The sequence below is a fragment of the Mandrillus leucophaeus genome, unplaced genomic scaffold (assembly GCF_000951045.1).
Source record: "Mandrillus leucophaeus isolate KB7577 unplaced genomic scaffold, Mleu.le_1.0 Scaffold157, whole genome shotgun sequence".
NCBI classification, from domain to species: domain Eukaryota; kingdom Metazoa; phylum Chordata; class Mammalia; order Primates; family Cercopithecidae; genus Mandrillus; species Mandrillus leucophaeus.
The window spans coordinates 3,495,795-3,509,463 of NW_012101554.1; the positions used below are offsets into that span (position 1 = coordinate 3,495,795).

The 13,669-nt window shown below is 44.8% G+C and overlaps 1 pseudogene across 1 annotated transcript; it reads left to right on the forward strand.

Moving 5' to 3' along the window:
* The first annotated feature begins 11,778 nt into the window (after positions 1-11,778).
* Positions 11,779-12,644, forward strand: LOC105536236 (annotated as a pseudogene). The gene has a single exon (XR_001005560.1). The product of XR_001005560.1 is annotated as a 40S ribosomal protein SA-like (transcript).
* The last annotated feature ends 1,025 nt before the right edge of the window (positions 12,645-13,669 follow it).

Sequence of the window (13,669 nt, forward strand, 5' to 3'; positions counted from 1 at the left end):
CTCCTTATAAGCTCCTTGTGCTGGGACCTCAGTACATCTGAAATTCCTACAGCCTTGACACCACTGGAGATCAAGACCAGCCTAACATGGTGAAACCTGGTCTCTACTAAAATACAAAAAATGAGCCGGGCGTGGTGGCGCACGCCTGTAATCCCAGCTACTCGGGAGGCTAAGACAGAATTGCTTGAACACAGGAGGCAGAGGTTGCAGTGAGCCAAGATCGCGCCACCGCACTCCAGCCTGGTGACAGAGCAAGACTCAGTCTCAAAAACAACAACAACAAAATGGCCAGGTGCAGTGGCTTATGCCTGTAATCCCAGCACTTTGGGAGGCTGAGGCGTGCGGATCACAAGGTCAGGAGGTCAAGACCATCCTGGCTAACATGGTGAAACCCTGTCTCTACTGAAAACACAAAAAATTAGCTGGGTGTGGTGGTGCGTGCGTGTAATCCCAGCTACTCAGGAGTCTGAGGCAGGAGAATTGCTTGAACCCAGGAGGCGGAGGTTGCAGTGAGCCAAGATTGCGCCACTACACTCCAGCCTGGGTGACAGAGCAAGATTCCATCTCAAAAAATAAAACAAAACAAACAAAACAAATTAGCCAAACGTGGTGGTGTGCATCTGTAGTCCCAGCTACTCTTGAGGCTGAGGTGGAAGGATGGCTTGAGCCCAGGCATTGGAGGCTGTAGTGAGCCGTGATCCAGCTGATCCTTGGGAAGATGCCTCCTCACCCTGTAAAGAGTTGGGCCCACTAGGATGTGCCATTCCCAACCACCCATCCCCCATCCTGGCAGGAGGAGGGGGTAGGAGGAGGAGAAGGAGCAGGGAGAGGAGGAAGTAGTGGGGTTTCCATCCAGGATACCCCCGTCGTGTCCCCAAGAAGCAGAGCTGAGCCAGGCCTCCAGGAGAACAAGAACAATGCTCTCCTGCACAGACGGACCCTGAAGACGACCTTGCCCTGCTCCATGAGACACCTAGATTGGAAATTCTTGTGGAGAAAACATAGAGAGCATGTTCCTGGCAGCTGACTAATGGGATTCATGGACCCAATTCATTCTTTGAAAGTTTGGATCTGAGGTTTGCTCATAGTGCTGGGGCCACCTAATAAGTGGTTGCTACTAGCCCCCAAATCTGGCACACCAGAGGGCTGGAATCAGGGGAGACTATGAAAATACTCTTTGGATCTAACACAGATTGCAAAAGGTGGACTTGGACATGGACTGTTCCTGTTCAAGATGATCACAGGCCTTGCTTCTCCATACAGGCGAGTTTTTATAAACCACACATATCGAATAGAAAAATAAGCCCTACTATTTAAAACATAATTGCTGACAGCTGCTTCTGCTCACAAACAGTGATATAATTTCTCACTAGAGAAGATTTTTTTTTTTGTTTAGCAAAATTCAATTTAATTAGGTGCTTGGGCAAGAACCCCTCCCTTTGCCCGCCACCCCCACCAGGGGGATAGTTGAGAAAGTGACCAGAAAACAGAGCTAAACTCTGATAGGAAATAAATAGAAACTTTTTGGTTCAGAAAAGGGAAGAGCGTTTTAAAAATCAGTGAAATGGAGGCTGGGCATGGTGCCTTATGCCTATAATCCAAGCACTTAGGGAGGCCAAGGTGGGAAGATCGTTTGAGACCAGAAGTTCAAGACCAACCTGGGCAACATAGCAAGACCACGTCTCTACAAAAGTTAAAAAAATTAGCCAGGTGTGTGGTGGTGGGCATCTGTAGTCCCAGCTACTCAAGAGTCTGAGGTGGAACGATTGCTTGAACCCAGGAGTTGGAGGCTGCAGTGAGCTGTGATCCCACCACTGTTCTCCCACCAGGGCAACAGAGTGAGACTCTATAAAAAAAGAAAAAATTAAAAGTCAGTGACACAGTGGCAGGTGTTGAAGTTATGGAGAAACAGGGCCAGAAATGTTCCCCCATCTGAGATGGCTTAAGGACTACTAACACAGTTTTTACATATTCAGTGGGGTTTTGTGTATGTTTGTTTTTATCAGTTCTGAGACTCCATACCCCTCAATTACCCCATTCTGAAGAGCATTGTTCAAGTGAAAGATTGAAGTACCAATGGTTTAGGAATTGTGCTCTGGGTCAGACTGCCCAGTGAGATCCAACTGTGCCACTTGGGGGCTCTATCACTTTGAATAGTGAGTTCTCTGACTTCTGGAAGCTTCAGTTCCTTTACCTGGAAAATGAGAATAGTGTTTGTGAAAATGAAATGAGATCAGCTGTATAAGGTACTTAGTACAGTGCTTGACTCATAGTAACTGCTTAGTAAATGTCAGTGGGGATGAAGGTGAAGAAGAAATTATGATGATGATAACAATAAAGAAATAGCTACAGCTGTGTTCTATAGTTTCATCAGCTAGTATTTAATAACAACTGGAGAAACCATAGAAAAGAAGAGCTAGCTGAACACTGGACTTGGATGAATTAGTGCAGTGGTTCTGAAAGTGAAGCCCCTGGACCAGCAGCATCAGCATCACCTGAGAGCTGGTTAGAAATGCAGGTTCTGGGAGTTTGAGACCAGCCTGGGAACATGGTGAAACTCCATCTCTACTAAAAATACAAAAATTAACCAGATGTGGTAGTGCATGCCTGTGGTCCCAGCTACTTGGGAGGCTGAGGCAGGAGGATTACTTGAGATCATGCCACTGCACTTCAACCTTGGTGATAGTGTAAGACCATGTCCAAAAAAAAAAAGGAAATGCAGATTCTAAGCCCGAACCCAGATCCACTGAGTCGGAAACTCTCAGTGTGGGTTCAGTAATTGGTATTCTGCTCACAAACAGTGATGTAATTTCTCACTAGGGAAGATTTGTTCTCACTAGAGAACAAGCTTTCCAGGTATTTCTGATGCACACGTAAATTTTGAGAATCACTAAATTAATGAATACTGTTTTAATGCCTTGCAAAGAAGGGGCCTCACTGTCTGTGGGTTCATTTTTTTTTTCATACTTGTTCAAATGTGAATAGTACAATCATTGCAATTTCATTGCATGTGGTTATAATTCAATATGTGGTGGTAGTGGTACATTTTATTCAGGTAAACAAAAATAGTACTTTAGTTTTCTAAAACTGATTTCGTCTTCCTCTGGAGTCCCCGGGGAAAGTCTCAGTTTACTTCATCCATTCAAAGTTCAAACTTCTATGGGGCTGTTTTTCCTCCTCCTACACCTCTATCCTAAGAAGGCATTTGTGCGCAAGGAAGAGCTGAGGTAGCCTCGTGGCGGCAGGGGAGAGGTCTTTGCACATGCTCAGTGGCCTCCCACATTGGGTACTGCTCACCCCACTAGGTTCACAGACCTGGCTCTGTTCTGAGGCTCTGGTCTCTGGCTGCTCTCACGTGGTCTCTTGGTACCCTGGGCTGGTACCTGCTGCTGAAGCTGTGGTCCCTGTCACAGCTTTCCCCACTGCAGCCTTCTCATCTCAACCCCACTGCCTAGACCTTCTTGGAGTCTAGTGACTTGGACAGCAGATGAGAGCCAAGAATGCTTCAAGCCAGGAAGGAAGAAAGAGGAGGAATGCCTTTTGTAAGAAAGAACAAAACACCAATTTATCCCATAGCCTTTCACTGTACTTTCTTCCCTCCCTCTCTCCTTTCTTTTCTTTTTTTCTTTAATGAAAAGCTAAAAGAGAAGACATATGTCTTGGAAATTGAGATTTAATGAAAACAGGGAACACTTTGGGAGGTCCTGGTTGCTATAATTGCTTAAATATTCAATGGAAGATTCTTCCCAAGAACTCAAGGTCTAGGTTATAGGACAAGACACATCAGGAATTAAATTTCTTTTTACTTTAGATAGAATAAAAATTAAAAGTCTCAGTAAATTTGGGTTTAATATAAAACCAGACCTTTTCTAATTATTGCAGGCCACAGTCTCTTTCTCTTCACTTCCTTCTAGAATATATACTATATTGAAAATGTCCACTTATTTAGCACTCTCATAGGCAGTGAAGGGTTATTCTTTAGTATTCATTTGTCGTAGTCTTGCTTGTGCTCCACCTCAGTTGTAAGTCGCTCAAGGACAAAGATTATAACATTCGTAGTTGATAAGGACTTGGGAAGCTCCTGTGCAGCAGGTGTATTAGGTAGGATGGACTAGGTTATGCTACGGTCACAAATGACCTCAACATCCCTATGGCTTAACATAACAAATGTTCTTTTCTTTGCCTGCTAATTCTACATGTCCATTGGAGTCGCCAGGCAGCCTCTGCCCCACATAGACTCTCAGGATCCAGATAAACAGAGACTCCAATAGGACTTGTGCTCCACACTCTCCCCCAGTAGAGCAAGGGGCATGTGGCCAATTGTACACTGTCTCTTAAAACTTCTGCTCAGAAGTGACACATCATTTCTGCTGACATTTCATGGGCCAAAGCAAGTCACATGGTCATACCTAACTTTAAATTGGAAAGGTACAATTCCATCATGTACCCAGAAGGAGAGCCAAAAATATTGGGGGAACGGTACTAATCATTACACCAGGCACTGTGTTGAGCATTCGATCCATATCTTTGCCTTTACAACTCCATGAGGGAGGAACTAGATTAGTCTCATTTTTTTTTTAATAGTATGGGAAACCAAGGTCACACATTTTGTAAATGGTAGAACAGGATGGGAGACTAGATCCGTTTGGTTCCAGTATCTGCACTCAAACCAAAAGACTATACTTCTCCTCGAGAACAGTGAGTTTTCTTTCATTGAGTTCACAGACTATGGAGGCACAGTGTTTAAATGTTTTATATGCTTTGTCTCATTTAATCCTCACAGCAACATGGTGAGCTGGATCCAATTATTAGCCCCTGCTAAGGGGATCCAAAGCTTAGCAAAGTTATGATCTCACAAGGAAACCTGGCCCTTATCTAACTCCAATGACTATTACCTTAATCTACATTATACGGCAGTGTTTCTCAGAGTGAATGTTCTTCATGAGAAGACTTTGGGGTACGCATTCAAATGCCAGCTCCTGGAGCCTATACTGAATCAGCTTTCTGGGGAGGGTTAGGAATCACAGCTGTGATGTTCACTAGAGTTTGATATTTATGATCCCGTTGTCAGTTTCAGCCCTGGTGGTCCCATTGCCCTAGCATAACCCCCTGCTCCTGGTGGCCACTCAGCAAATCAAAAACAAATAAAACCTCAGCCCATACCAGACCAGAAAAAGGTGATTATTTCTTCGCCATTCTGCCAACATTGATAGGAAAAGGTAAAGAAGTTAATACATTCAGCATCAGGTTCCTGGACAAAAATCCCTGCCATCAACAGTTTTTAAAGACTTAAGGCAGTGAGGGTGGAGGAAAAATCAAAATTATTTCTCGCTGAAATTAACTCCACATTTAAGTCATAATTACAGAACTCGCTAGTGACCTGAAGCAAAATCCAAAGATATTAAGATTCTGTGAGTGTAGACGGCAAGGTTCCCTCTCCTTCCATAGCCTGCATGAAGGCAGCAGGACCCTGATGCTCTGAACACACAGAGGGCAGATCTGCTGTGTACAGCTGTGTAGGCCAAGTGGTTCAACCTCACAGTGGGGACACCATTCCCACAGCCCACAATATACCTGCATGAGGAGAGGACACAGATGTGGGGCAAGGGGCCTGGTTTCTGAACCAGTCTTAAGTATATACCTTTCCAGATGTTGTGGCTTGGTTGCATCTTAACCTTTCTGAACCTTTAAAATGCCATTATTTTGCAAGATGCATTACATGGGGATTTTACTGATTATCACAGTTAATAAATACTTTATATGCCCCAGGTCCTATTCTAAGTGCCTTAAATCATCTAAATTTCATAATAACCCTGTAAGGTAGGTACTAGTTTTATCCTCATTTTACAGAAGAGGAAATAGGCACAGAGAGGTTAAGTGACTTGTGCAAGGCCACCCAGCATATATTGTAGGGATAGGGTGTAAGCACAGGCAGCCTAGGTATCTAGCTCAATTATTTTTCTTTTTTTTTTTTCTTTTTTTGTCATTATATGCTATTGACTCTATTCTATGGGACCTGAAGGCGGCAGCTATAAAAATGGAACATCTGGAATGAACTAGTTCAACTTACCCAGGGCTGGCCGGATCACACCCAGCAGAGGTGCTCAGTTCTGGGAGCTCTGCTTTAAAAGGGGTGTAGACAAATTGGAGCCTATCTAGAGGAAGCTGGTTAGTTAGGAAGGGGGCTGGAGCCTTGTCATCCGTAATCCTCATGCTTATCAAATGCCTGACGGAAGTGCTTTACCTGCCTAGCTTGTTTCATTTAAGCCTTTATAACATCCTTATGGAGTAAATCCTAAAATTATTGCCATTTGATAAAGAAAGAAGCTGAGGCATGGAGCAGTTAAATGATCTGCCTCCACACAGCTAATAAGCATCAGGACCAGGGTGCAAACCCTGCAGTGTAAATCCAGTCTACTTTAAACCAGCGTTTCGCACACATCACTGAGGGGTTCTGTTAGAACGTAGACTCCGATTCAGTAGATCCAGGGTGGGGCCGAGACTCTGTACTTCTTACAGCTCCTAGGTGATGCTGCAGAACCACAGACCACACTGAGCAGTGAGACTTCCAGTCACTCTGCTTCACTACCCATAATATGAGCAGTGATGGGAGGAACCAAGGGTTTTCACCTCAAGGCAGCTCAGTAGGGTGGAGTTGAAGAACGTCATGGCTGTCCTCAAATATTTAAAGGGCCTCCATGTAGAAAGCAAATCAGACTTGACTTATAGAACCCCCAGGGACAGAATGACATGGATATATCTTTCTTTCCAGCCCCGACCTTTCCCTTGAGCTTCAGACTTCTATATCTAACTGCCTGCAGGACTAGCCCACTTGGCGTGTCCATCAGCAGCGCAAACTCCACATGTGCAGAAGCACCCATTGCCTTTCCCCCTATTTTCCATCTCACAGAAGCTGGAATCATCCTAGATCACACTTGGTCATCCCTACATCCAATCAGTCATGAAGACCTGTCCGCTTGACCTCTTATTTCTGGGCGCATCTTCTGTCTTTGTCTCTCTTGTGTTAGTTCAATCTTTTAGCATTTTTTTAACCTGGATTACTATTACGATTTTCACACCAGACTGCAATCTCATTTCTTTCTCCACACTTTGGGGGCCAGAATGATCTTTCTGAGGACCACAGCATCACAGAGCTCCTTGGTTCCATGCCCAGTCATGGCTCTCACTGTCTTCAGAGTAAAATCCACGCTCCTTAGAATGACCACTCCTCCCCGGAGCTTGGTCTCTGTAGGTTTTCCTATATTCATTTCCTTTCCATCTTGCACACTAAGCTCATTAATACCCAAGCATTTAGTGTTTTCCTCAACACCTTCCTTAGTTTCCTGCCTCTGGGCCTCAGCCAGGCTGGGCCACCTGCTGGGAAGATGTTTGCCTGCCTTTCTCACCCACAACTCATGGAGGGATTTCTCCTCTCAGAAGCCCTTACTGCCCCTCCTCTGGGTTCCCAAGAATGTACACTTTAACATAGCCTAACTACAGTATATTTAATGTATTAAACACTAATGTGTTAAATATGTTTGTCTCTCTCTTTTGAAAACATGTATCAACCAGCTGTTTGTTGTTGTTGTTGTTTGTTTTACAGAAAGTCTCACTCTGTCACCCAGGCTGGAGTGCAGTGGCACGACCTCGGCTCACTTTAACCTCAGCCTCCCGGGTTCAAGCGATTCTTGTGCCTCAGCCTCCCGAGTAGCACAGATGTGCACCACCACATCTGGCTACCAACCAGCTGTCTTATTCAGAGGTGTGTCCCCACCATCTTATTACACAAATATTTGTTAATGTAAAATTGCTAATTTAAAAAGAAGCTTAGGCTTATCTCTGACTGCCCTTTCGTTTTCACATGCACATCTAATCCAGCACGTGCTGCCGGTTCTGCCTTTAAAATATATCCAGAATCCAACCACTTCTCACCCATTTACCCATTTTCTGCCTGGACAACAACTGCGGGTCTCCCTACCCGCTCTGTTCCCCACCCTCCTTCTGTTCTCACACAGCAGCCAGCGTGATGCTTTGAAAACATCAATCGGCTCCTGTCACCCCAGTGCGCAAAACCCTCCAGTGGTTCCCCATCACGCTTGGAATAAAATCTGAAGTTCTTAACATGGCCCTCTAGGGGGCGTCAAGGATGGAGTCCGGAAGCTGGCAAATCCGAGAAAGAGTGTGAAGGCCATGATAGCTGGAGAATGGTGGAGACGGGTGAGAAAGGAAGAAAAATGAAGTCAGGGAAGAATGAAAAAGCCGCCCCTCTATCCAAAATGTTCTTTTCCCCAGATATTCACAAGGTGCCCTCTCTTGCTCAGTCAGATCTCTACTCAAAGTCACCTCCCTAGGGTGGCCTTCCCTGACCACACATGTTAAAATCATGCTCTTATCAATTCTCTTGCTGTAGCCAGATGCAGTGAGGCATGGCTATAGTCCCAGCTGCTCAGGAGGCTGAAGCAGGAGGATTGCTTGATCCCAGGAATTCAAAGCTGTAGTGTGCCATGATCATGCTTGTGAATAGCCACTGCACTTCAGCCTGGGCAACATAATGTGACTAATCTCTATTTTTAAAAAAGTGAAAAGTAAAGAAAATTAAATCATCTCACCTTGTTTTCTTCATAGTAGTTAGTACTATGTCTTTAAATTATATAGTTTTAAAAATATTGTGTATCTTCCCTTTTGGAATCTAAGCTCCTTGGGCATAAGCACTTGATCTATCTTGTTCTCGGTTGTATCCAGGGCCTAGAACAATGGCTCATAGTAGGCATTCGATGAAGACTTCATGAATCTTTCATGAGCAAGACCAGTGGGTGGAAGCTCCAGGGAGACACTTTTCAGTTCATTAGGAGGAAAGACTTTCTGTCAGCGAAGCCTGAAGATGGAAAGAACTGGCTCTGGATGGGATAAATCCCCTGTTATGGAGAGGTTTAATTCACAGAAAGGCTGGACAACCATCTCATGGGTGTGCATATGGGTTTAGAGCAGCTGGGGGCTGGGCCAGATGGGCTATGGTTCCCCTTAAGGCTTCAGCTGTATTCATTTTCATACACCTGCCTGTGATCCTCAGGAATCCCTGGTGGGAAGCCTTGAGCTTGGCTGAAGGAGCCTGGATGCCAATAAAAGTCACAGTTAAGTGTTTTTCAATACAAAATGTATTTTTTCATTTTTCAAGGAAATAGTTGATCATTCAAAAAAATTTGGAAAGGAGAAGGAAGAAATGCACACATGCACACACACACACACACAATCCTATCAGAGACTCACTGTTAATATTTTGGGACATATTATTCCTGTCTTTTTAATGGATCTTTCCCATTTTATATTGCTGTATTATAGTTGTATGTTAATTATTTATTGTTGCATAACAAATCACACCAAAATTTGGTGCCTGAAAATGGCAATACACACATCTCTTACCTGTGGGTCATCAATTCAGAAGCAGCCAGTTGGGACCCCTGGCTCCAGCTAGTTTCTGTAGCTGTGGTTAGGCTGGGGCTGTGGCCAGCTCTGGGTTCCTCTCAAAGGCTTCTGCATTCACAAGGCTGGTGCCTGGGTTTGGGTATTCCTAGGGCATCTTTCTCTCTCTGTGTAGTCTGGCCATGTGATCGTTCAGCATGGGCTTCAAGGGGGACATGATGGGCTCTACATGGTGGCTCAGGACTCTAAAGCTATCTTAAGATAAAGAGCCAGGCAGGAGTCTTTTATGAACTCGCCTTGGAAGTCAGTAGCAAGGGTGGGAGACAGTCCTTTACTTGGACTCACTTCACTGACTTTACTGCTGTCAATTTCACTTAGCTTAACACATATGAATTGAGTGACCATTAAGGGCAGGGTACCATGCCATGTGCTGGAGATTTAAAGATGAATAAGACATGCTTCCTCCCTTCAATTTATTTTTAATTTGGGGGGTGCACCCACAAGCCATTGTTTCCTTTAGGTTGCACACTGATTACTTCAGTAATTGATATAACATATATTGGGCACTTCAAACCCTGGTTCTACCACTTCCTAACAGGTTTAAATGAATTAACCCATGTAAAACTCAGCCCAGTACCTGGCTTATGGTAAGGGCTCAATGAGTGTCAGCTTTGCTGGTTAACTGCCTGTTTGCCCTAAGATCCGTCCTGGACCTTCCCTTGCTCTGCTCTGTATTTCAGGAAACTACATTCCCTGGGCTCCCTGTAACTCTCAGGAAGGGTCAGCCATTTGGAGGAAGACCAGTGGAAGACCAGAAGACAGAATCTGGATAGAGGTAGAATATTCTCCCCCTTCTCTCTGCATCCTGTGGCATCTCCTCCATGGCTCCAGCTCAGATCCTGATGTGGTTTCAGCTCCCACAGGGCAGCTTCCTGTTTTCCTCCAGCCCTAGGAACTGTGTCCCACTACTTCTAATCTCAAAGCTGTCTTATGAGCATCAGTTTGCTTTCTCATCTCTATTGTCTCTTGAATCAGTTATTTCCTGTATTAAATTTCCCTGGATTGAAACACCTAAAGTGGTTCATATTTCCTGTTGAAAGAGTTAGCTACAGGCTGGGCACGCCTATAATCCCAGCACTTTGGGAGGCCAAGGCAGGTGGATCACTTGAGCTCAGAAGTTCGAGACTAGCCTGGGCAACAAAGTGAGACTCCCCCATCTGTATAAAAAATAAAAAATTAGCCAGGAATAGTGGTGAACTCCTGTAGTCCCAGCTACTCAGGAGGCTGAGGTGAGAGGATTGCTTGAGACCAGGAAGTTGAGGCTGCAGTAATCTGTAATCACACCACTGCACTTCAGCCTGGGCAACAGAGATAGACCTTGTCCTCCTCAAAACAATTAGCTGCTAATATTAGTATTAGTATCTCATTGAACTGTATAACAGCTCTATCAGGTGGGTGCCCTTATTATTGTCCTTTTGTAGATGGGGAAACTGAGCAGAGGAAGATTAAGTAACTTGTCTCAAATCACAAAGTGGTGGAGCCAGAATACGAACCCAAATCTGTCTTCAGTCTAGTTCCTGATGTGCACAATCAGGTAAAATAGCTATCTACTTACTTGCTGAGCTTTTAGAAGCCTCTTTTTACTCTTTAAGGCACTACCAAAGTTGGGGAGGGGTGTCTCTTGATATCCAGCGGTTTTCTCTTTCTGGGAGTCTGTCCAGGCCATTTTCTCATAAAGCTCTTGTGAAAACTCATGAATGAATAAAATACATGTGGTTCATTTCTGCGTTGCTCTGTTTTGGTGATTTATTGATAATTTAGAGGCTTTACTGTCTAATGTATGGGCAGATCATGGGTAATTGATTAAGAGCGGGGCTAGTGGTCATGTCTATAAAACGTTGAGTATGGGCCCTGGGAAGAAAGAAATGCAACCTCACGTGATACGATTGTTTCGCTGGTGTAGCTAGAGTCAATTGCTGATACCTTTTTCTACAAAGCCATCCATAAGAGTCCAAGGAATGCCTGTGTCATTCAAAAGGTACTCAAAATTGAGAACAGCTGCCTTTGAGTGGGACAAAACATGAAGGAAAGCTTTACAAAGTGGAAAATTACTATGGTTCCCCTGAGGCTGGTGTGAGGAATGAAACATCAGATTAATCTCACACACAAAGTAAGAAGTATATTAACAATTACTGTCATTCCAGAAAGATATTAAACATGAGCGTTGATGAAAGATTACATTGGTTCAGAGAACTGGGGCTTTTTCCTCACAACAGAGATCATTATTAGTGGCAAGAAGATACTTTACCCCTTTTAATCACAAATCTTCTCTCAGGTTTTGCCAGTTAGGCAAAGTTCCTTGCAGCAGGAACCCACTTAAGTGGCACCAATCTTGACTTCCACATGGAACAGTACATCTATAAAAGGAAAAGTGATGGCATCTACATCATAAATCTGAAGAGGACCTGGGAGAAGCTTCTGCTGGCAGCTCGTGCCATTGTTGCCATTGAAAACCCTGCTGATGTCAGTGTTATATCCTTCAGGAATACTGGCCAGAGGGCTGTTCTGAAGTTTGCTGCTGCCACTGGAGCCACTCCAGTTGCTGGCTGCTTCACTCCTGGAACCTTCACTAACCAGATCCAGGCAGCCTTCAGGGAGCCACAGCTTCTTGTGGTTACTGACCCCAGGGCTGACCACCAGCCTCTCACGGAGGCATCTTATGTTAACCTACCTACCATTGCTCTGTGTAACACAGATTCTCCTCTGTACTATGTGGACATTGCCATCCCATGCAACAACAAACTCAGTGGGTTTGATGTGGTGGATGCTGGCTCGGGAAGTTCTGCGCATCCGTGGCACCATTTCCCATGAACACCCGTGGAAGGTCATGCCTGATCTCTACTTCTACAGAGATCCTCAAGAGATTGAAAAAGAAGAGCAGGCTGCTGCTGAAAGGTTGACGACCAAGGAGGAATTTCAGGGTGAATGGACTGCTCCAGCTCCTGAGTTCACTGCTACTCCGCCTGAGGTTGCAGACTGGTCTGAAGGTGTGCAGGTGCCCTCTGCGTCTATTCAGCAGTTCCCTACTGAAGACTGGAGTGCTCAGGCTGCCACGGAAGACTGGTCTGCAGCTCCCACTGCTCAGGCCACTGAAAGTGTAGAAGCAACCACTGAATGGTCTTAAGCTGTTCTTTCACGGGCTCTTAAGCAACATGGAAAAATGGTTGATGAAAAATAAACATCAGTTTCTAAAAAAAAAAAAAATTTTGAGGTGAGCTAATCATTGAGGACTTCCCTGGAGCCTGGGTAACCTTGGCAAGTCTGGTTGAGCTGGAAATGTAACAGGCTTACTACTTTTTGCTTTTGTGTGATTGCATCTTCCTATCCTCCAGCTGTGAAAATCATCTCTGTCCAGCACCTCGGGTTATTTGAAGATTGGTTACATCCTCCCCACTTTGGTATTTCTACTGTAAACAATACTGGAATGAGGTCTTTAATGAGGACTTTTGAAATGGGATCCAGTTTCATTGGGATGCCTGAGAGTGTGAGGGGAAAGATACTACATCCCCTGCACCTTATACCCCTGTCCCCTGCCCCAGGAAACAAGTCTTTTCCTGTTTCTCCATTCAAAGCATCCTCCTTCCACAGTTAGCATTGAAGCTGATAGGGCTCAAAGCCACATCTAGGCAATAAGGTTAGACAAACCATTCTTCAGCTTTAACTCCTTAGCATTTCTCCCCCGACTCATTTCCTGATTCATGAGTGCAAGACACTGTAAGCAATTAATTTTCATTTCATTCAGAGACAGCTCACCTGATAGGTCTGATGAATCCTTTTTCTGTGGGAATTCCCAAGGACCAAAGCAAAACCAGTTCAAACCCAAGATGAGTCTCGTTAAATCCCAAGCTCACCAAGCTCGAATCATGAGACCGGGCGTGGCTTGCAAGCCCATGCTTGAACGAGGTATTAGAGGCAGGCACACGGTGCTGACCTTTCAGATTCGCTGCCTCCTTATCGATAATACAAACAGCAGCCCTCAGAGTTTAGAGCGGGCACAAAGCAGAAAAATCCTAGAGATCAGGATACATCCTTACTGTGGTTCCAGAGAATACATATGGAGAAGGGGCCAGCATGGAATCCAGAGAGCAGGTGGCAGCCAGGCCCTCGCCTTGGGCCCTTGGTGCCCAGGCCAACCCTGACACTGGCTAAAGGATAATGACTGAAGAACAAAAAGAAATGGTTTAGCTGG